Source organism: Clinocottus analis, unplaced genomic scaffold (assembly GCF_023055335.1).
Source record: "Clinocottus analis isolate CAN_PGR_092001 unplaced genomic scaffold, fCliAna1.0.p SCAF_10, whole genome shotgun sequence".
Lineage (NCBI taxonomy): Eukaryota > Metazoa > Chordata > Actinopteri > Perciformes > Cottidae > Clinocottus > Clinocottus analis.
In genome coordinates, this window is record NW_027175821.1 from 21,537,462 (window position 1) to 21,552,755 (window position 15,294).

Here is a 15,294-nt window from a genome sequence, read left to right on the forward strand (position 1 = left end):
CTTTTATTAAAAGTTATGAACCAGTACTTCTGTCAGAAGTGGGATTCGAACCCACGCCTCCAGTAGAGACTGCGACCTTAACGCAGCGCCTTGGACCGCTCGGCCATCCTGACTATGAAAAGCCAAATATCTGCAGAAATCCTCCTGAATATGGGTGGTAGAATAATTACGTACCTTATTTGTGCCTAGCTATCTGCAATCTCAACATTCCTTTTAAAAAACTTAGGTACCAAAGTATCCTGAAATGTTTTGTTTTTGCATTTGATTCGCTTCTTGGATGTATATTGTCAAAGTTCTGCACAATCAACCACAAAGCATTGCAAACTTTTCTTCAAAGTCAAGAAAAACATTCTGTTAGAAGTGGGGTTCGAACCCATGCCTCCAGTGGAGACTGCGACCTGAACGCAGCGCCTTGGACCGCTCGGCCATCCTGACTATGAAACGCCAAATATCTGCAGAAAGCCTCCTGAATATGTGGGTATAATAATTACGTACCTTATTTGTGCTGAGCTATATGCAATCTCAACATTGCTTTTAAAAAACTTAGGTACCAAAGTATCCTGAAATGTTTTGTTTTTGCATTTGATTCGCTTCTTGGATGTATATTGTCAAAGTTCTGCACAATCAACCACAAAGCATTGCAAACTTTTCTTCAAAGTCAAGAAAAACATTCTGTCAGAAGTGGGATTCGAACCCACGCCTCCAGTGGAGACTGCGACCTGAACGCAGCGCCTTGGACCGCTCGGCCATCCTGACTATGAAAAGCCAAATATCTGCAGAAATCCTCCTGAATATGGGTGGTAGAATAATTACGTACCTTATTTGTGCTTAGCTATATGCCATCTCAAAATTGCTTTTAAAAAACTTAGGTACCAAAGTATCCTGAAATGTTTTGTTTTTGCATTTGATTCGCTTCTTGGATGTATATTGTCAAAGTTCTGCCCAATAAACCACAAAGCATTGCAGACTTTTATTAAAAGTTATGAACCAGTACTTCTGTCAGAAGTGGGATTCGAACCCACGCCTCCAGTAGAGACTGCGACCTTAACGCAGCGCCTTGGACCGCTCGGCCATCCTGACTATGAAAAGCCAAATATCTGCAGAAATCCTCCTGAATATGGGTGGTAGAATAATTACGTACCTTATTTGTGCCTAGCTATATGCAATCTCAACATTGCTTTTAAAAAACTTAGGTACCAAAGTATCCTGAAATGTTTTGTTTTTGCATTTGATTCGCTTCTTGGATGTATACTGTCAAAGTTCTGCACAATCAACCACAAAGCATTGCAGACTTTTATTAAAAGTTATGAACCAGTACTTCTGTCAGAAGTGGGATTCGAACCCACGCCTCCAGTGGAGACTGCGACCTGAACGCAGCGCCTTGGACCGCTCGGCCATCCTGACAATGAAACGCCAACTATCTGCAGAAATCCTCCTGAATATGGGGGGTAGAATAATTACGTACCTTATTTGTGCCTAGCTATATGCCATCTCAACATTGCTTTTAAAAAACTTAGGTACCAAAGTATCCTGAAATGTTTTGTTTTTGCATTTGATTCGCTTCTTGGATGTATATTGTCAAAGTTCTGCACAATCAACCACAAAGCATTGCAAACTTTTCTTCAAAGTCAAGAAAAACATTCAGTCAGAAGTGGGATTCAAACCCACGCCTCCAGTGGAGACTGCGACCTGAACGCAGCGCCTTGGACCGCTCGGCCATCCTGACTATGAAAAGCCAAATATCTGCAGAAATCCTCCTAAATATGGGTGGTAGAATAATTACGTACCTTATTTGTGCTAAGCTATATGCAATCTCAACATTGCTTTTAAAAAACTTAGGTACCAAAGTATCCTGAAATGTTTTGTTTTTGCATTTGATTCGCTCCTTGGATGTATATTGTCAAAGTTCTGCACAATCAACCACAAAGCATTGCAAACTTTTCTTCAAAGTCAAGAAAAACATTCTGTCAGAAGTGGGATTCGAACCCACGCCTCCAGTGGAGACTGCGACCTGAACGCAGCGCCTTGGACCGCTCGGCCATCCTGACTATGAAATGCCAAATATCTGCAGAAATCCTCCTGAATATGGGGGTAGAATAATTACGTACCTTATTTGTGCCTAGCTATATGCCATCTCAACATTGCTTTTAAAAAACTTAGGTACCAAAGTATCCTGAAATGTTTTGTTTTTGCATTTGATTCGCTTCTTGGATGTATATTGTCAAAGTTCTGCCCAATAAACCACAAAGCATTGCAGACTTTTATTAAAAGTTATGAACCAGTACTTCTGTCAGAAGTGGGATTCGAACCCACGCCTCCAGTGGAGACTGCGACCTGAACGCAGCGCCTTGGACCGCTCGGCCATCCTGACTATGAAATGCCAAATATCTGCAGAAATCCTCCTGAATATGGGGGTAGAATAATTACGTACCTTATTTGTGCCTAGCTATATGCCATCTCAACATTGCTTTTAAAAAACTTAGGTACCAAAGTATCCTGAAATGTTTTGTTTTTGCATTTGATTCGCTTCTTGGATGTATATTGTCAAAGTTCTGCCCAATAAACCACAAAGCATTGCAGACTTTTATTAAAAGTTATGAACCAGTACTTCTGTCAGAAGTGGGATTCGAACCCACGCCTCCAGTGGAGACTGCGACCTGAACGCAGCGCCTTGGACCGCTCGGCCATCCTGACTATGAAAAGCCAAATATCGGCAGAAATCCTCCTGAATATGGGTGGTAGAATAATTACGTACCTTATTTGTGCTAAGCTATATGCAATCTCAACATTGCTTTTAAAAAACTTAGGTACCAAAGTATCCTGAAATGTTTTGTTTTTGCATTTGATTCGCTCCTTGGATGTATATTGTCAAAGTTCTGCACAATCAACCACAAAGCATTGCAAACTTTTCTTCAAAGTCAAGAAAAACATTCTGTCAGAAGTGGGATTCGAACCCACGCCTCCAGTGGAGACTGCGACCTGAACGCAGCGCCTTGGACCGCTCGGCCATCCTGACTATGAAATGCCAAATATCTGCAGAAATCCTCCTGAATATGGGGGTAGAATAATTACGTACCTTATTTGTGCCTAGCTATATGCCATCTCAACATTGCTTTTAAAAAACTTAGGTACCAAAGTATCCTGAAATGTTTTGTTTTTGCATTTGATTCGCTTCTTGGATGTATATTGTCAAAGTTCTGCCCAATAAACCACAAAGCATTGCAGACTTTTATTAAAAGTTATGAACCAGTACTTCTGTCAGAAGTGGGATTCGAACCCACGCCTCCAGTGGAGACTGCGACCTGAACGCAGCGCCTTGGACCGCTCGGCCATCCTGACTATGAAATGCCAAATATCTGCAGAAATCCTCCTGAATATGGGGGTAGAATAATTACGTACCTTATTTGTGCCTAGCTATATGCCATCTCAACATTGCTTTTAAAAAACTTAGGTACCAAAGTATCCTGAAATGTTTTGTTTTTGCATTTGATTCGCTTCTTGGATGTATATTGTCAAAGTTCTGCCCAATAAACCACAAAGCATTGCAGACTTTTATTAAAAGTTATGAACCAGTACTTCTGTCAGAAGTGGGATTCGAACCCACGCCTCCAGTGGAGACTGCGACCTGAACGCAGCGCCTTGGACCGCTCGGCCATCCTGACTATGAAAAGCCAAATATCGGCAGAAATCCTCCTGAATATGGGTGGTAGAATAATTACGTACCTTATTTGTGCCTAGCTATATGCAATCTCAACATTCCTTTTAAAAAACTTAGGTACCAAAGTATCTTGAAATGTTTTGTTTTTGCATTTGATTCGCTTCTTGGATGTATATTGTCAAAGTTCTGCCAAATCAACCACAAAGCATTGCAGACTTTTATTGAAAGTTATGAACCAGTACTTCTGTCAGAAGTGGGATTCGAACCCACGCCTCCAGTAGAGACTGCGACCTTCACGCAGTGCCTTGGACCGCTCGGCAATCCTGACTATGAAAAGCCAAATATCGACAGAAATCCTCCTGAATATGGGTGGTAGAATAATTACGTACCTTATTTGTGCCCAGCTATATGCCATCTCAACATTGCTTTTAAAAAACTTAGGTACCAAAGTATCCTGAAATGTTTTGTTTTTGCATTTGATTCGCTTCTTGGATGTATATTGTCAAAGTTCTGCACAATCAACCACAAAGCATTGCAAACTTTTCTTCAAAGTCAAGAAAAACATTCTGTCAGAAGTGGGATTCGAACCCACGCCTCCAGTGGAGACTGCGACCTGAACGCAGCGCCTTGGACAGCTCGGCCATCCTAACCATGAAACTCCAAATACCTGCAGAAATCCTCCTGAATATGGGGGGTATAATAATTACGTACCTTATTTGTGCCTAGCTATATGCCATCTCAACATTGCTTTTAAAAAACTTAGGTACCAAAGTATCCTGAAATGTTTGTTTTTGCATTTGATTCGCTTCTTGGATGTATACTGTCAAAGTTCTGCACAATCAACCACAAAGCATTGCAAACTTTTCTTCAAAGTCAAGAAAAACATTCTGTCAGAAGTGGGATTCGAACCCACGCCTCCAGTGGAGACTGCGACCTGAACGCAGCGCCTTGGACCGCTCGGCCATCCTGACTATGAAACGCCAAATATCTGCAGAAATCCTCCTGAATATGGGTGGTAGAATAATTACGTACCTTATTTGTGCTGAGCTATATGCAATCTCAACATTGCTTTTAAAAAACTTAGGTACCAAAGTATCCTGAAATGTTTTGTTTTTGCATTTGATTCGCTTCTTGGATGTATATTGTCAAAGTTCTGCACAATCAACCACAAAGCATTGCAAACTTTTCTTCAAAGTCAAGAAAAACATTCTGTCAGAAGTGGGATTCGAACCCACGCCTCCAGTGGAGACTGCGACCTGAACGCAGCGCCTTGGACTGCTCGGCCATCCTGACTATAAAACGCCAAATATCTGCAGAAATCCTCCTGAATATGGGTGGTAGAATAATTACGTACCTTATTTGTGCTTAGCTATATGCAATCTCAACATTGCTTTTAAAAAACTTAGGTACCAAAGTATCCTGAAATATTTTGTTTTTGCATTTGATTCGCTTCTTGGATGTATATTGTCAATGTTCTGCCAAATCAACCACAAAGCATTGCAGACTTTTATTGAAAGTTATGAACCAGTACTTCTGTCAGAAGTGGGATTCAAACCCACGCCTCCAGTGGAGACTGCGACCTGAACGCAGCGCCTTGGACCGCTCGGCCATCCTGACTATGAAAAGCCAAATATCTGCAGAAATCCTCCTAAATATGGGTGGTAGAATAATTACGTACCTCATTTGTGCTAAGCTATATGCAATCTCAACATTGCTTTTAAAAAACTTAGGTACCAAAGTATCCTGAAATGTTTTGTTTTTGCATTTGATTCGCTTCTTGGATGTATATTGTCAAAGTTCTGCACAATCAACCACAAAGCATTGCAAACTTTTCTTCAAAGTCAAGAAAAACATTCTGTCAGAAGTGGGATTCGAACCCACGCCTCCAGTGGAGACTGCGACCTGAACGCAGCGCCTTGGACCGCTCGGCCATCCCGACTATGAAACACCAAATATCTGCAGAAATCCTCCTGAATATGGGGGGTAGAATAATTACGTACCTTATTTGTGCCTAGCTATATGCCATCTCAACATTGCTTTTAAAAAACTTAGGTACCAAAGTATCCTGAAATGTTTTGTTTTTGCATTTGATTCGCTTCTTGGATGTATATTGTCAAAGTTCTGCCCAATAAACCACAAAGCATTGCAGACTTTTATTAAAAGTTATGAACCAGTACTTCTGTCAGAAGTGGGATTCGAACCCACGCCTCCAGTAGAGACTGCGACCTTAACGCAGCGCCTTGGACCGCTCGGCCATCCTGACTATGAAACACCAAATATCTGCAGAAATCCTCCTGAATATGGGGGGTAGAATAATTACGTACCTTATTTGTGCCTAGCTATATGCCATCTCAACATTGCTTTTAAAAAACTTAGGTACCAAAGTATCCTGAAATGTTTTGTTTTTGCATTTGATTCGCTTCTTGGATGTATATTGTCAAAGTTCTGCACAATCAACCACAAAGCATTGCAAACTTTTCTTCAAAGTCAAGAAAAACATTCAGTCAGAAGTGGGATTCAAACCCACGCCTCCAGTGGAGACTGCGACCTGAACGCAGCGCCTTGGACCGCTCGGCCATCCTGACTATGAAAAGCCAAATATCTGCAGAAATCCTCCTAAATATGGGTGGTAGAATAATTACGTACCTTATTTGTGCTAAGCTATATGCAATCTCAACATTGCTTTTAAAAAACTTAGGTACCAAAGTATCCTGAAATGTTTTGTTTTTGCATTTGATTCGCTTCTTGGATGTATATTGTCAAAGTTCTGCACAATCAACCACAAAGCATTGCAAACTTTTCTTCAAAGTCAAGAAAAACATTCTGTCAGAAGTGGGATTCGAACCCACGCCTCCAGTGGAGACTGCGACCTGAACGCAGCGCCTTGGACCGCTCGGCCATCCTGACAATGAAACACCAAATATCTGCAGAAATCCTCCTGAATATGGGGGGTAGAATAATTACGTACCTTATTTGTGCCTAGCTATATGCCATCTCAACATTGCTTTTAAAAAACTTAGGTACCAAAGTATCCTGAAATGTTTTGTTTTTGCATTTGATTCGCTTCTTGGATGTATATTGTCAAAGTTCTGCCCAATAAACCACAAAGCATTGCAGACTTTTATTAAAAGTTATGAACCAGTACTTCTGTCAGAAGTGGGATTCGAACCCACGCCTCCAGTAGAGACTGCGACCTTAACGCAGCGCCTTGGACCGGTCGGCCATCCTGACTATGAAACACCAAATATCTGCAGAAATCCTCCTGAATATGGGGGGTAGAATAATTACGTACCTTATTTGTGCCTAGCTATATGCCATCTCAACATTGCTTTTAAAAAACTTAGGTACCAAAGTATCCTGAAATGTTTTGTTTTTGCATTTGATTCGCTTCTTGGATGTATATTGTCAAAGTTCTGCACAATCAACCACAAAGCATTGCAAACTTTTCTTCAAAGTCAAGAAAAACATTCAGTCAGAAGTGGGATTCAAACCCACGCCTCCAGTGGAGACTGCGACCTGAACGCAGCGCCTTGGACCGCTCGGCCATCCTGACTATGAAACGCCAAATATCTGCAGAAATCCTCCTGAATATGGGGGGTAGAATAATTACGTACCTTATTTGTGCCTAGCTATATGCCATCTCAACATTGCTTTTAAAAAACTTAGGTATCAAAGTATCCTGAAATGTTTTGTTTTTGCATTTGATTCGCTTCTTGGATGTATATTGTCAAAGTTCTGCCCAATAAACCACAAAGCATTGCAGACTTTTATTAAAAGTTATGAACCAGTACTTCTGTCAGAAGTGGGATTCGAACCCACGCCTCCAGTGGAGACTGCGACCTGAACGCAGCGCCTTGGACCGCTCGGCCATCCTGACTATGAAACGCCAAATATCTGCAGAAAGCCTCCTGAATATGTGGGTATAATAATTACGTACCTTATTTGTGCTGAGCTATATGCAATCTCAACATTGCTTTTAAAAAACTTAGGTACCAAAGTATCCTGAAATGTTTTGTTTTTGCATTTGATTCGCTTCTTGGATGTATATTGTCAAAGTTCTGCACAATCAACCACAAAGCATTGCAAACTTTTCTTCAAAGTCAAGAAAAACATTCAGTCAGAAGTGGGATTCAAACCCACGCCTCCAGTGGAGACTGCGACCTGAACGCAGCGCCTTGGACCACTCGGCCATCCTGACTATGAAAAGCCAAATATCTGCAGAAATCCTCCTGAATATGGGTGGTAGAATAATTACGTACCTTATTTGTGCTTAGCTATATGCAATCTCAACATTGCTTTTAAAAAACTTAGGTACCAAAGTATCCTGAAATGTTTTGTTTTTGCATTTGATTCGCTCCTTGGATGTATATTGTCAAAGTTCTGCACAATCAACCACAAAGCATTGCAAACTTTTCTTCAAAGTCAAGAAAAACATTCTGTCAGAAGTGGGATTCGAACCCACGCCTCCAGTGGAGACTGCGACCTGAACGCAGCGCCTTGGACCGCTCGGCCATCCTGACTATGAAACGCCAAATATCTGCAGAAATCCTCCTGAATATGGGGGGTAGAATAATTACGTACCTTATTTGTGCCTAGCTATATGCCATCTCAACATTGCTTTTAAAAAACTTAGGTATCAAAGTATCCTGAAATGTTTTGTTTTTGCATTTGATTCGCTTCTTGGATGTATATTGTCAAAGTTCTGCCCAATAAACCACAAAGCATTGCAGACTTTTATTAAAAGTTATGAACCAGTACTTCTGTCAGAAGTGGGATTCGAACCCACGCCTCCAGTGGAGACTGCGACCTGAACGCAGCGCCTTGGACCGCTCGGCCATCCTGACTATGAAACGCCAAATATCTGCAGAAAGCCTCCTGAATATGTGGGTATAATAATTACGTACCTTATTTGTGCTGAGCTATATGCAATCTCAACATTGCTTTTAAAAAACTTAGGTACCAAAGTATCCTGAAATGTTTTGTTTTTGCATTTGATTCGCTTCTTGGATGTATATTGTCAAAGTTCTGCACAATCAACCACAAAGCATTGCAAACTTTTCTTCAAAGTCAAGAAAAACATTCAGTCAGAAGTGGGATTCAAACCCACGCCTCCAGTGGAGACTGCGACCTGAACGCAGCGCCTTGGACCACTCGGCCATCCTGACTATGAAAAGCCAAATATCTGCAGAAATCCTCCTGAATATGGGTGGTAGAATAATTACGTACCTTATTTGTGCTTAGCTATATGCAATCTCAACATTGCTTTTAAAAAACTTAGGTACCAAAGTATCCTGAAATGTTTTGTTTTTGCATTTGATTCGCTCCTTGGATGTATATTGTCAAAGTTCTGCACAATCAACCACAAAGCATTGCAAACTTTTCTTCAAAGTCAAGAAAAACATTCTGTCAGAAGTGGGATTCGAACCCACGCCTCCAGTGGAGACTGCGACCTGAACGCAGCGCCTTGGACCGCTCGGCCATCCTGACTATGAAATGCCAAATATCTGCAGAAATCCTCCTGAATATGGGGGTAGAATAATTACGTACCTTATTTGTGCCTAGCTATATGCCATCTCAACATTGCTTTTAAAAAACTTAGGTACCAAAGTATCCTGAAATGTTTTGTTTTTGCATTTGATTCGCTTCTTGGATGTATATTGTCAAAGTTCTGCCCAATAAACCACAAAGCATTGCAGACTTTTATTAAAAGTTATGAACCAGTACTTCTGTCAGAAGTGGGATTCGAACCCACGCCTCCAGTGGAGACTGCGACCTGAACGCAGCGCCTTGGACCGCTCGGCCATCCTGACTATGAAATGCCAAATATCTGCAGAAATCCTCCTGAATATGGGGGTAGAATAATTACGTACCTTATTTGTGCCTAGCTATATGCCATCTCAACATTGCTTTTAAAAAACTTAGGTACCAAAGTATCCTGAAATGTTTTGTTTTTGCATTTGATTCGCTTCTTGGATGTATATTGTCAAAGTTCTGCCCAATAAACCACAAAGCATTGCAGACTTTTATTAAAAGTTATGAACCAGTACTTCTGTCAGAAGTGGGATTCGAACCCACGCCTCCAGTGGAGACTGCGACCTGAACGCAGCGCCTTGGACCGCTCGGCCATCCTGACTATGAAACGCCAAATATCTGCAGAAATCCTCCTGAATATGGGGGGTAGAATAATTACGTACCTTATTTGTGCTTAGCTATATGCCATCTCAACATTGCTTTTAAAAAACTTAGGTACCAAAGTATCCTGAAATGTTTTGTTTTTGCATTTGATTCGCTTCTTGGATGTATATTGTCAAAGTTCTGCACAATCAACCACAAAGCATTGCAAACTTTTCTTCAAAGTCAAGAAAAACATTCAGTCAGAAGTGGGATTCAAACCCACGCCTCCAGTGGAGACTGCGACCTGAACGCAGCGCCTTGGACCACTCGGCCATCCTGACTATGAAAAGCCAAATATCTGCAGAAATCCTCCTGAATATGGGTGGTAGAATAATTACGTACCTTATTTGTGCTTAGCTATATGCAATCTCAACATTGCTTTTAAAAAACTTAGGTACCAAAGTATCCTGAAATGTTTTGTTTTTGCATTTGATTCGCTCCTTGGATGTATATTGTCAAAGTTCTGCACAATCAACCACAAAGCATTGCAAACTTTTCTTCAAAGTCAAGAAAAACATTCTGTCAGAAGTGGGATTCGAACCCACGCCTCCAGTGGAGACTGCGACCTGAACGCAGCGCCTTGGACCGCTCGGCCATCCTGACTATGAAAAGCCAAATATCTGCAGAAATCCTCCTGAATATGGGTGGTAGAATAATTACGTACCTTATTTGTGCTAAGCTATATGCAATCTCAACATTGCTTTTAAAAAACTTAGGTACCAAAGTATCCTGAAATGTTTTGTTTTTGCATTTGATTCGCTTCTTGGATGTATATTGTCAAAGTTCTGCACAATCAACCACAAAGCATTGCAAACTTTTCTTCAAAGTCAAGAAAAACATTCTGTCAGAAGTGGGATTCGAACCCACGCCTCCAGTGGAGACTGCGACCTGAACGCAGCGCCTTGGACCGCTCGGCCATCCTGACTATGAAACGCCAAATATCTGCAGAAAGCCTCCTGAATATGTGGGTAGAATAATTACGTACCTTATTTGTGCTAAGCTATATGCAATCTCAACATTGCTTTTAAAAAACTTAGGTACCAAAGTATCCTGAAATGTTTTGTTTTTGCATTTGATTCGCTTCTTGGATGTATATTGTCAAAGTTCTGCACAATCAACCACAAAGCATTGCAAACTTTTCTTCAAAGTCAAGAAAAACATTCTGTCAGAAGTGGGATTCGAACCCACGCCTCCAGTGGAGACTGCGACCTGAACGCAGCGCCTTGGACCGCTCGGCCATCCTGACTATGAAACGCCAAATATCTGCAGAAATCCTCCTGAATATGGGGGGTAGAATAATTACGTACCTTATTTGTGCCTAGCTATATGCCATCTCAACATTGCTTTTAAAAAACTTAGGTACCAAAGTATCCTGAAATGTTTTGTTTTTGCATTTGATTCGCTTCTTGGATGTATATTGTCAAAGTTCTGCCCAATAAACCACAAAGCATTGCAGACTTTTATTAAAAGTTATGAACCAGTACTTCTGTCAGAAGTGGGATTCGAACCCACGCCTCCAGTAGAGACTGCGACCTTAACGCAGCGCCTTGGACCGCTCGGCCATCCTGACTATGAAAAGCCAAATATCTGCAGAAATCCTCCTGAATATGGGTGGTAGAATAATTACGTACCTTATTTGTGCTTAGCTATATGCCATCTCAAAATTGCTTTTAAAAAACTTAGGTACCAAAGTATCCTGAAATGTTTTGTTTTTGCATTTGATTCGCTTCTTGGATGTATATTGTCAAAGTTCTGCCCAATAAACCACAAAGCATTGCAGACTTTTATTAAAAGTTATGAACCAGTACTTCTGTCAGAAGTGGGATTCGAACCCACGCCTCCAGTAGAGACTGCGACCTTAACGCAGCGCCTTGGACCGCTCGGCCATCCTGACTATGAAAAGCCAAATATCTGCAGAAATCCTCCTGAATATGGGTGGTAGAATAATTACGTACCTTATTTGTGCCTAGCTATATGCAATCTCAACATTGCTTTTAAAAAACTTAGGTACCAAAGTATCCTGAAATGTTTTGTTTTTGCATTTGATTCGCTTCTTGGATGTATACTGTCAAAGTTCTGCACAATCAACCACAAAGCATTGCAGACTTTTATTAAAAGTTATGAACCAGTACTTCTGTCAGAAGTGGGATTCGAACCCACGCCTCCAGTGGAGACTGCGACCTGAACGCAGCGCCTTGGACCGCTCGGCCATCCTGACAATGAAACGCCAACTATCTGCAGAAATCCTCCTGAATATGGGGGGTAGAATAATTACGTACCTTATTTGTGCCTAGCTATATGCCATCTCAACATTGCTTTTAAAAAACTTAGGTACCAAAGTATCCTGAAATGTTTTGTTTTTGCATTTGATTCGCTTCTTGGATGTATATTGTCAAAGTTCTGCACAATCAACCACAAAGCATTGCAAACTTTTCTTCAAAGTCAAGAAAAACATTCAGTCAGAAGTGGGATTCAAACCCACGCCTCCAGTGGAGACTGCGACCTGAACGCAGCGCCTTGGACCGCTCGGCCATCCTGACTATGAAAAGCCAAATATCTGCAGAAATCCTCCTAAATATGGGTGGTAGAATAATTACGTACCTTATTTGTGCTAAGCTATATGCAATCTCAACATTGCTTTTAAAAAACTTAGGTACCAAAGTATCCTGAAATGTTTTGTTTTTGCATTTGATTCGCTTCTTGGATGTATATTGTCAAAGTTCTGCACAATCAACCACAAAGCATTGCAAACTTTTCTTCAAAGTCAAGAAAAACATTCTGTCAGAAGTGGGATTCGAACCCACGCCTCCAGTGGAGACTGCGACCTGAACGCAGCGCCTTGGACCGCTCGGCCATCCTGACTATGAAACACCAAATATCTGCAGAAATCCTCCTGAATATGGGGGGTAGAATAATTACGTACCTTATTTGTGCCTAGCTATATGCCATCTCAACATTGCTTTTAAAAAACTTAGGTACCAAAGTATCCTGAAATGTTTTGTTTTTGCATTTGATTCGCTTCTTGGATGTATATTGTCAAAGTTCTGCCCAATAAACCACAAAGCATTGCAGACTTTTATTAAAAGTTATGAACCAGTACTTCTGTCAGAAGTGGGATTCGAACCCACGCCTCCAGTAGAGACTGCGACCTTAACGCAGCGCCTTGGACCCCTCGGCCATCCTGACTATGAAAAGCCAAATATCTGCAGAAATCCTCCTGAATATGGGTGGTAGAATAATTACGTACCTTATTTGTGCTTAGCTATATGAATGAATGAATGAAATGAATGAATGAATGAATGAAAAGTACTTTATTAATCTCCAAGGAGAAATTCTTTGTCGTACTAGCAGCATCCCAATGCCATAAACTAAGTTAAACACACAGATGATAAAATAAAATAAAATAAATAATAACAGGAACAGCGGGTAACAGATGTATACATAAGTAAGAAATAAGTATAAACATATATATACACATACATGCAAGCAAGCGGAATGGATACATACATATATATATACACACATCCGCACACATATACATACACACATACATACATATCTACATATGCATATATACACACATACATACATATACACATACATATATACAAACATATACATATACACATATACCATATATATATGGTATATGCTATATGCCATCTCAACATTGCTTTTAAAAAACTTAGGTACCAAAGTATCCTGAAATGTTTTGTTTTTGCATTTGATTCGCTTCTTGGATGTATATTGTCAAAGTTCTGCCCAATAAACCACAAAGCATTGCAGACTTTTATTAAAAGTTATGAACCAGTACTTCTGTCAGAAGTGGGATTCGAACCCACGCCTCCAGTGGAGACTGCGACCTGAACGCAGCGCCTTGGACAGCTCGGCCATCCTGACCATGAAACTCCAAATATCTGCAGAAATCCTCCTGAATATGGGGGGTATAATAATTACGTACCTTATTTGTGCCTAGCTATATGCCATCTCAACATTGCTTTTAAAAAACTTAGGTACCAAAGTATCCTGAAATGTTTGTTTTTGCATTTGATTCGCTTCTTGGATGTATACTGTCAAAGTTCTGCACAATCAACCACAAAGCATTGCAAACTTTTCTTCAAAGTCAAGAAAAACATTCTGTCAGAAGTGGGATTCAAACCCACGCCTCCAGTGGAGACTGCGACCTGAACGCAGCGCCTTGGACCGCTCGGCCATCCTGACTATGAAACGCCAAATATCTGCAGAAATCCTCCTGAATATGGGGGGTATAATAATTACGTACCTTATTTGTTCCTAGCTATATGCCATCTCAACATTGCTTTTAAAAAACTTAGGTACCAAAGTATCCTGAAATGTTTTGTTTTTGCATTTGATTCGCTTCTTGGATGTATATTGTCAAAGTTCTGCCAAATCAACCACAAAGCATTGCAAACTTTTATTAAAAGTTATGAACCAGTACTTCTGTCAGAAGTGGGATTCGAACCCACGCCTCCAGTAGAGACTGCGACCTTAACGCAGCGCCTTGGACCGCTCGGCCATCCTGACTATGAAAAGCCAAATATCGGCAGAAATCCTCCTGAATATGGGTGGTAGAATAATTACGTACCTTATTTGTGCCTAGCTATATGCAATCTCAACATTCATTTAAAAAACTTAGGTCCCAAAGTATCTTGAAATGTTTTGTTTTTGCATTTGATTCGTTTCTTGGATGTATATTGTCAAAGTTCTGCCAAATCAACCACAAAGCATTGCAGACTTTTATTGAAAGTTATGAACCAGTACTTCTGTCAGAAGTGGGATTCGAACCCACGCCTCCAGTAGAGACTGCGACCTTAACGCAGCGCCTTGGACCGCTCGGCCATCCTGACTATAAAAAGCCAAATATCGGCAGAAATCCTCCTGAATATGGGTGGTAGAATAATTACGTACCTTATTTGTGACTAGCTATATGCAATCTCAACATTGCTTTAAAAAAACTTATGTACCAAAGTAGGAAGGCGAAGCTCTCTATTTACTGGTCGGTCTACGTTCCAACCCTCACCTATGGTCACGAACTCTGGGTCGTGACCGAAAGAACGAGGTCGCGGATACAAGCGGCCGAAATGAGCTTCCTCCGTAGGGTGGCCGGGCTCAGCCTTAGAGATAGGGTAAGGAGCTCGGACATCAGGGGGGAGCTTGGAGTCGAGCCGCTGCTCCTTCGTATCGAAAGGAGTCAGCTGAGGTGGTTCGGGCATCTAATTCGGATGCCTCCTGGACGCCTCCCATTAGAGGTTTTCCAGGCACGTCCAACTGGGAAGAGGCCCCGGGGAAGACCCAGGACACGCTGGAGGGATTATATCTCCCGGCTGGCCTGGGAACGTCTCGGGGTCCCCCAGAACGAGCTGGAAAATGTTGCGGGTGAGAGGGAAGCCTGGGTCGGTCTGCTGGGTGTGCTGCCACCGCGACCCGACCCCGGATAAGCG

The 15,294-nt window shown here is 41.3% G+C and overlaps 45 non-coding genes across 45 annotated transcripts; all 45 read right to left on the reverse strand.

Moving 5' to 3' along the window:
• Positions 1-30: 30 nt before the first annotated feature.
• trnal-aag (transfer RNA leucine (anticodon AAG)) lies at positions 31-113 on the reverse strand. The gene has a single exon. It is a non-coding gene; the product is annotated as a tRNA-Leu (tRNA).
• Positions 114-352: 239 nt separating this feature from the next.
• On the reverse strand, positions 353-435 carry trnal-cag (transfer RNA leucine (anticodon CAG)). Its single transcript has one exon. It is a non-coding gene; the product is annotated as a tRNA-Leu (tRNA).
• A 238-nt stretch (positions 436-673) lies between these two features.
• On the reverse strand, positions 674-756 carry trnal-cag (transfer RNA leucine (anticodon CAG)). The gene has a single exon. It is a non-coding gene; the product is annotated as a tRNA-Leu (tRNA).
• A 241-nt stretch (positions 757-997) lies between these two features.
• Positions 998-1,080, reverse strand: trnal-aag (transfer RNA leucine (anticodon AAG)). Its single transcript has one exon. It is a non-coding gene; the product is annotated as a tRNA-Leu (tRNA).
• Positions 1,081-1,321: 241 nt separating this feature from the next.
• trnal-cag (transfer RNA leucine (anticodon CAG)) lies at positions 1,322-1,404 on the reverse strand. Its single transcript has one exon. It is a non-coding gene; the product is annotated as a tRNA-Leu (tRNA).
• Positions 1,405-1,643: 239 nt separating this feature from the next.
• On the reverse strand, positions 1,644-1,726 carry trnal-cag (transfer RNA leucine (anticodon CAG)). The gene has a single exon. It is a non-coding gene; the product is annotated as a tRNA-Leu (tRNA).
• A 239-nt stretch (positions 1,727-1,965) lies between these two features.
• trnal-cag (transfer RNA leucine (anticodon CAG)) lies at positions 1,966-2,048 on the reverse strand. Its single transcript has one exon. It is a non-coding gene; the product is annotated as a tRNA-Leu (tRNA).
• Positions 2,049-2,288: 240 nt separating this feature from the next.
• trnal-cag (transfer RNA leucine (anticodon CAG)) lies at positions 2,289-2,371 on the reverse strand. Its single transcript has one exon. It is a non-coding gene; the product is annotated as a tRNA-Leu (tRNA).
• A 240-nt stretch (positions 2,372-2,611) lies between these two features.
• On the reverse strand, positions 2,612-2,694 carry trnal-cag (transfer RNA leucine (anticodon CAG)). Its single transcript has one exon. It is a non-coding gene; the product is annotated as a tRNA-Leu (tRNA).
• Positions 2,695-2,933: 239 nt separating this feature from the next.
• Positions 2,934-3,016, reverse strand: trnal-cag (transfer RNA leucine (anticodon CAG)). Its single transcript has one exon. It is a non-coding gene; the product is annotated as a tRNA-Leu (tRNA).
• A 240-nt stretch (positions 3,017-3,256) lies between these two features.
• Positions 3,257-3,339, reverse strand: trnal-cag (transfer RNA leucine (anticodon CAG)). Its single transcript has one exon. It is a non-coding gene; the product is annotated as a tRNA-Leu (tRNA).
• A 240-nt stretch (positions 3,340-3,579) lies between these two features.
• Positions 3,580-3,662, reverse strand: trnal-cag (transfer RNA leucine (anticodon CAG)). Its single transcript has one exon. It is a non-coding gene; the product is annotated as a tRNA-Leu (tRNA).
• A 241-nt stretch (positions 3,663-3,903) lies between these two features.
• On the reverse strand, positions 3,904-3,986 carry trnal-aag (transfer RNA leucine (anticodon AAG)). Its single transcript has one exon. It is a non-coding gene; the product is annotated as a tRNA-Leu (tRNA).
• A 239-nt stretch (positions 3,987-4,225) lies between these two features.
• On the reverse strand, positions 4,226-4,308 carry trnal-cag (transfer RNA leucine (anticodon CAG)). The gene has a single exon. It is a non-coding gene; the product is annotated as a tRNA-Leu (tRNA).
• Positions 4,309-4,546: 238 nt separating this feature from the next.
• Positions 4,547-4,629, reverse strand: trnal-cag (transfer RNA leucine (anticodon CAG)). Its single transcript has one exon. It is a non-coding gene; the product is annotated as a tRNA-Leu (tRNA).
• Positions 4,630-4,868: 239 nt separating this feature from the next.
• Positions 4,869-4,951, reverse strand: trnal-cag (transfer RNA leucine (anticodon CAG)). The gene has a single exon. It is a non-coding gene; the product is annotated as a tRNA-Leu (tRNA).
• A 241-nt stretch (positions 4,952-5,192) lies between these two features.
• trnal-cag (transfer RNA leucine (anticodon CAG)) lies at positions 5,193-5,275 on the reverse strand. Its single transcript has one exon. It is a non-coding gene; the product is annotated as a tRNA-Leu (tRNA).
• A 239-nt stretch (positions 5,276-5,514) lies between these two features.
• On the reverse strand, positions 5,515-5,597 carry trnal-cag (transfer RNA leucine (anticodon CAG)). The gene has a single exon. It is a non-coding gene; the product is annotated as a tRNA-Leu (tRNA).
• Positions 5,598-5,838: 241 nt separating this feature from the next.
• Positions 5,839-5,921, reverse strand: trnal-aag (transfer RNA leucine (anticodon AAG)). The gene has a single exon. It is a non-coding gene; the product is annotated as a tRNA-Leu (tRNA).
• A 239-nt stretch (positions 5,922-6,160) lies between these two features.
• trnal-cag (transfer RNA leucine (anticodon CAG)) lies at positions 6,161-6,243 on the reverse strand. The gene has a single exon. It is a non-coding gene; the product is annotated as a tRNA-Leu (tRNA).
• A 239-nt stretch (positions 6,244-6,482) lies between these two features.
• trnal-cag (transfer RNA leucine (anticodon CAG)) lies at positions 6,483-6,565 on the reverse strand. Its single transcript has one exon. It is a non-coding gene; the product is annotated as a tRNA-Leu (tRNA).
• Positions 6,566-6,806: 241 nt separating this feature from the next.
• Positions 6,807-6,889, reverse strand: trnal-aag (transfer RNA leucine (anticodon AAG)). Its single transcript has one exon. It is a non-coding gene; the product is annotated as a tRNA-Leu (tRNA).
• Positions 6,890-7,128: 239 nt separating this feature from the next.
• trnal-cag (transfer RNA leucine (anticodon CAG)) lies at positions 7,129-7,211 on the reverse strand. The gene has a single exon. It is a non-coding gene; the product is annotated as a tRNA-Leu (tRNA).
• A 241-nt stretch (positions 7,212-7,452) lies between these two features.
• Positions 7,453-7,535, reverse strand: trnal-cag (transfer RNA leucine (anticodon CAG)). The gene has a single exon. It is a non-coding gene; the product is annotated as a tRNA-Leu (tRNA).
• A 238-nt stretch (positions 7,536-7,773) lies between these two features.
• On the reverse strand, positions 7,774-7,856 carry trnal-cag (transfer RNA leucine (anticodon CAG)). The gene has a single exon. It is a non-coding gene; the product is annotated as a tRNA-Leu (tRNA).
• Positions 7,857-8,095: 239 nt separating this feature from the next.
• On the reverse strand, positions 8,096-8,178 carry trnal-cag (transfer RNA leucine (anticodon CAG)). Its single transcript has one exon. It is a non-coding gene; the product is annotated as a tRNA-Leu (tRNA).
• Positions 8,179-8,419: 241 nt separating this feature from the next.
• trnal-cag (transfer RNA leucine (anticodon CAG)) lies at positions 8,420-8,502 on the reverse strand. The gene has a single exon. It is a non-coding gene; the product is annotated as a tRNA-Leu (tRNA).
• A 238-nt stretch (positions 8,503-8,740) lies between these two features.
• trnal-cag (transfer RNA leucine (anticodon CAG)) lies at positions 8,741-8,823 on the reverse strand. The gene has a single exon. It is a non-coding gene; the product is annotated as a tRNA-Leu (tRNA).
• Positions 8,824-9,062: 239 nt separating this feature from the next.
• Positions 9,063-9,145, reverse strand: trnal-cag (transfer RNA leucine (anticodon CAG)). The gene has a single exon. It is a non-coding gene; the product is annotated as a tRNA-Leu (tRNA).
• A 240-nt stretch (positions 9,146-9,385) lies between these two features.
• On the reverse strand, positions 9,386-9,468 carry trnal-cag (transfer RNA leucine (anticodon CAG)). The gene has a single exon. It is a non-coding gene; the product is annotated as a tRNA-Leu (tRNA).
• Positions 9,469-9,708: 240 nt separating this feature from the next.
• Positions 9,709-9,791, reverse strand: trnal-cag (transfer RNA leucine (anticodon CAG)). The gene has a single exon. It is a non-coding gene; the product is annotated as a tRNA-Leu (tRNA).
• Positions 9,792-10,030: 239 nt separating this feature from the next.
• On the reverse strand, positions 10,031-10,113 carry trnal-cag (transfer RNA leucine (anticodon CAG)). The gene has a single exon. It is a non-coding gene; the product is annotated as a tRNA-Leu (tRNA).
• Positions 10,114-10,352: 239 nt separating this feature from the next.
• trnal-cag (transfer RNA leucine (anticodon CAG)) lies at positions 10,353-10,435 on the reverse strand. Its single transcript has one exon. It is a non-coding gene; the product is annotated as a tRNA-Leu (tRNA).
• Positions 10,436-10,674: 239 nt separating this feature from the next.
• trnal-cag (transfer RNA leucine (anticodon CAG)) lies at positions 10,675-10,757 on the reverse strand. Its single transcript has one exon. It is a non-coding gene; the product is annotated as a tRNA-Leu (tRNA).
• Positions 10,758-10,995: 238 nt separating this feature from the next.
• trnal-cag (transfer RNA leucine (anticodon CAG)) lies at positions 10,996-11,078 on the reverse strand. The gene has a single exon. It is a non-coding gene; the product is annotated as a tRNA-Leu (tRNA).
• A 241-nt stretch (positions 11,079-11,319) lies between these two features.
• On the reverse strand, positions 11,320-11,402 carry trnal-aag (transfer RNA leucine (anticodon AAG)). The gene has a single exon. It is a non-coding gene; the product is annotated as a tRNA-Leu (tRNA).
• Positions 11,403-11,643: 241 nt separating this feature from the next.
• Positions 11,644-11,726, reverse strand: trnal-aag (transfer RNA leucine (anticodon AAG)). Its single transcript has one exon. It is a non-coding gene; the product is annotated as a tRNA-Leu (tRNA).
• A 241-nt stretch (positions 11,727-11,967) lies between these two features.
• On the reverse strand, positions 11,968-12,050 carry trnal-cag (transfer RNA leucine (anticodon CAG)). The gene has a single exon. It is a non-coding gene; the product is annotated as a tRNA-Leu (tRNA).
• A 239-nt stretch (positions 12,051-12,289) lies between these two features.
• trnal-cag (transfer RNA leucine (anticodon CAG)) lies at positions 12,290-12,372 on the reverse strand. Its single transcript has one exon. It is a non-coding gene; the product is annotated as a tRNA-Leu (tRNA).
• A 239-nt stretch (positions 12,373-12,611) lies between these two features.
• Positions 12,612-12,694, reverse strand: trnal-cag (transfer RNA leucine (anticodon CAG)). Its single transcript has one exon. It is a non-coding gene; the product is annotated as a tRNA-Leu (tRNA).
• A 241-nt stretch (positions 12,695-12,935) lies between these two features.
• On the reverse strand, positions 12,936-13,018 carry trnal-aag (transfer RNA leucine (anticodon AAG)). The gene has a single exon. It is a non-coding gene; the product is annotated as a tRNA-Leu (tRNA).
• Positions 13,019-13,649: 631 nt separating this feature from the next.
• On the reverse strand, positions 13,650-13,732 carry trnal-cag (transfer RNA leucine (anticodon CAG)). Its single transcript has one exon. It is a non-coding gene; the product is annotated as a tRNA-Leu (tRNA).
• Positions 13,733-13,970: 238 nt separating this feature from the next.
• Positions 13,971-14,053, reverse strand: trnal-cag (transfer RNA leucine (anticodon CAG)). Its single transcript has one exon. It is a non-coding gene; the product is annotated as a tRNA-Leu (tRNA).
• A 241-nt stretch (positions 14,054-14,294) lies between these two features.
• Positions 14,295-14,377, reverse strand: trnal-aag (transfer RNA leucine (anticodon AAG)). The gene has a single exon. It is a non-coding gene; the product is annotated as a tRNA-Leu (tRNA).
• A 240-nt stretch (positions 14,378-14,617) lies between these two features.
• On the reverse strand, positions 14,618-14,700 carry trnal-aag (transfer RNA leucine (anticodon AAG)). Its single transcript has one exon. It is a non-coding gene; the product is annotated as a tRNA-Leu (tRNA).
• Between the last annotated feature and the right edge of the window lie 594 nt (positions 14,701-15,294).